The following is a 3,768-nucleotide window of genomic DNA, read 5'->3' as shown; positions in this document are numbered from 1 at the left end:
TGTGTGTGTGTGTGTGTACCAAATATCTTTTCTTTAGAGTTCAAATGGGACTTGTTATTTATCATAACTAACTTTTCGATAAACAACACAGAAACAACAAATTGATGACGTCAGCTCAATGTATGCAATGACGCTCAGCAAAACAACTTATGATTGCCAAGACACTTTGCCAACGTTTATATAAGATGAATAAAAGGAGATTAGCGGTGCAGAGTAGAAACGAGAATAGAGGAAAAACGTAGCTGTGCATTCTCATCAAGCGCAATTGAATATTAGATGATGTTAGAGAAACGTCTTAAATATAACGAGTTTGCAGCAAAAACGACCTGACCTGATAGTAGCTTAAAAATACACTTGCATCCTACTATATCATTCTTTTTGGTGCTTACAGAGCTACAGAACCAGTCCACATCCAATTGATATAATGGAAAAGAATTTCTATCATACATCACAGTGGTTCTCTGCGAAAGGTCGCATGCCATTGAAACCATTAACAATAAACAAAGAATGATTCGGAACATTTGACGCGTTCCTCATTCATTCATGTATTTTTTTTTCATTCTTCGTATTTCCAAATTGGTGACTTAACGGAGAAAACTTACAACCTGCTACGTAAACTTGGCTTTAAATGCCGAACAGTGACTAACGCTTGTGCAGACACTGCAATACAACAATCACGATGAAACCTGGTGGTCTGACATTTTATAATGCACCCCAAGGATCGGACTGCCGAATCAATGGAAGCCGGGCATGGAAAAAAAAAACACTACAAATTAGATACATACTGCATCCTGTGTCAAGTGATTAAGAGTCAACGTTCTCTCGGAATTGGATTCCAAGTAGACATCTGTATAGATTTTCCATAAACATTTTTGCGGTTTCATAAAATTTCCCTTTTCATTGCTATTTACTAGCAACGAAATATGAATACATGGCCTCCTTATCTTCGTTTTCCTTTCGTTCTTTTTTTTGTTTTTACATGAGATAACTTTTTGATTCGCATTTTTATATTGTTTTATATTTTGGTTTCTCTGCCTACACACACACATAGTTCGTACACGCTGCTTTTTTATTCGTTATTTCTTGCGCATTGATCTGCAAGCTTCCAATGAATTAATGTGACTGAGCTCTTCACTTTCGTTTGTTTCATTCACTAATTTTTGTCGTGTAAATTACTTCACGTTGACTACCTGGTAGCACATGTACAATTCTCAAATCATAGAAATTTCCATCTTAATGCGATCCAACTTTCCTACGTCATCTCATTCATAACCTACTACTCATAACCTACGACTGATTCATGTAGTTGCACATTTCATAAAGTTTTATATATTTTCTATAATGTCTTCTTCAGATAGGAACAAGTATAAACAAAAATCTGTCCTTATATTTTAATAAAATCATTTTAATAAGCCGCAGTTAAATACATCTTCTACAGTTTCTTTCATTGTCTCCGATTATTTACTTAATAGTCCAGCCTGCAATATAAAACAAAATATGTAAAATAATTAGCATCTTTAATATATATCACCAGAAGCCATTTTTAGCACTTTCTGTTCGTCAGTATCCGTCTAATATTTTTCTCTTTAAATATATATTTCTTTTGCAAAACATGTTGTTTGCAAACAAATAAACATCGACGCTCTTTCATAAGTTTTCCCAATTATCACTTCTATACTTAAAATTCACAGTTATCTCCACTTTAAAACGTACCAATAAATAGAACCACCTGTTATTTTCTCTCAACGCTACATTTATCATAACTTTCACATTTCCTACATTATTGTCTTCGATATCCCATTTCATTATCTATCTTTCCACTACATTAAATTCCTCCGTTTCCTGACAATTGAACTTATACTTCAGTTCCCTTTTGTATTTCAATAGCTTGCATATGTTTCTGTTCTCTTGCTGTTCATAAATACATACATACATTCGCACATACATGCAAACATAAATATTTTTCTTTCAGTTAGGAGGATAGGCACCCCTCTCCCATCTCCGTGGAGGGAAAAGGGAAAATATCAACCGTAGACCTATTCCAAACACTAGAAACTGAATGGACTCTCCTAAATGCAACCATGGGCCATATGTTGTGTGACGTAGAGCGACTGATAAATTATACTAACAGATCAAAATGTATAACGTTGCGGCCGACCACTTAGTTGGCAAATATGAGTAATACTGTGAAAAAGTGGTGTCCCGTTCAGTGGGAGAATATACAGCCACGGAAACCGGGAAAACAGCACAATGCGTCTTTATGACACGGGAAGGATCTTTTATCCTATATAAACATATAATGATATACAATTGTTTTATTTTTTAAACAGTGTTGCACATAAAGGTTTCGGTAGAGAGAAGAAATGAGAAGCCAGTTGTACATAGTCGCACACTTATATTGATGCTTCTATCTGAAACCTTAATACATGTATTTATTCTTCTTGCCATTGATTCCGGTCCCCGTTCCTCCCTCCCTAATTCCTCTCCCCTCTCTCGCAGTCAGTCTCTCGTTCGTTCTTTCTTTCTTTCTCTTAATGACAGAAATGCAATTCATTACCCACACGTAATTTTTTCTGTGGATACGGAGCTAATGCACAAATTACTAATCAGCGTTCCAAGCTGCAAAGTATGAATTTCACTTAAATTCTAAACTTGATCGTATTGTGCTGTGAAACAGAATAATAGCAAGGAAATTATATATCCGGGGCATAAAAGCATACACACATTGTACACACATACGCACACACATACGCACACACATGCACAAACGAACACACACGAGCATGCACACACGCACACACACACACACACACACACACACACACACACACACACACACACACACACACACACACACACACACACACACACACACACACACACACACACACACACACACACACACACACACATATATACATGTATAAATGAGTGTAAATTCATTCAATGACATTTACGCACACTTACACAGACACTAAGATACAAGAAAAAATGGCTTAGAAACGCACCACATGCACATACTCGCGATCTAACGGACACACACGTACGCACACACGCGCATTCCCATATTTATATATGTATATATACTTTATATATATCACCGTGTTCATGTCCACAATTTAAATTTCATGGGTGATTAAAATATATTAATCCCATTCAAACTGAACAACCAAATTATTTCCTTATCGATGTTGTTATATTTATTTCTGCATATTTTGTATATTTTATTTCCTAGCATATTTATTTGCGTGGTTTTTCGTTCCTTTACTCAATTTTGATTTCATATTTCACTCTACGTTTGACTATTTCTGATCAAACCAAGTAAATAATAGAGTTCGTGAAACTTTCGTAAAAATTTTATTATGAATGGACTATCGATTTTTGGCGTCCATTTTTGATCAGCTATCGTTAAATTAGCCGATTAAGCTGGGGACGTCAATTTCTCGAACAAATTAGTAGACATACAATTCCTGTAATAATCAGTGTGTTAAAAATAGTAAGATGTCCCTACTAATTGGAATTCCATCATTCATTCAGTAAGTCATCACACAGACACACAAACGCAGGCTGATACACGCAGACACACGGACGCACAGACATATACACACATGCACACGTACAAACACACAGTCACACACATACACACTGAGACGCACACACATATACAAACACACGCATATATATATATATATATATGTACATATACATAAATATATATATATATATATATCGTGCGTATATATATATATATATATATATATATATATA

General features: G+C 35.2%; 1 long non-coding RNA gene across 1 annotated transcript in view; it reads right to left on the bottom strand.

The window, feature by feature from the left end:
- Positions 1–1,293: 1,293 nt before the first annotated feature.
- LOC128250039 (uncharacterized) overlaps positions 1,294–3,768 on the bottom strand; it is a 402,283-nt gene continuing 399,808 nt past the window's right edge. The window contains exon 6 of the long non-coding RNA XR_008266160.1: positions 1,294–1,478. This is a non-coding gene — a long non-coding RNA (uncharacterized LOC128250039). The remainder of the gene's footprint in view (positions 1,479–3,768) is intronic.

The sequence above is a fragment of the Octopus bimaculoides genome, chromosome 19, assembly GCF_001194135.2.
Source record: "Octopus bimaculoides isolate UCB-OBI-ISO-001 chromosome 19, ASM119413v2, whole genome shotgun sequence".
In the NCBI taxonomy this organism is placed as follows: Eukaryota; Metazoa; Mollusca; class Cephalopoda; order Octopoda; family Octopodidae; genus Octopus; species Octopus bimaculoides.
Note: the sequence above shows the minus strand (reverse complement) of the source record. Positions and strands in the feature narration are given on the sequence as shown.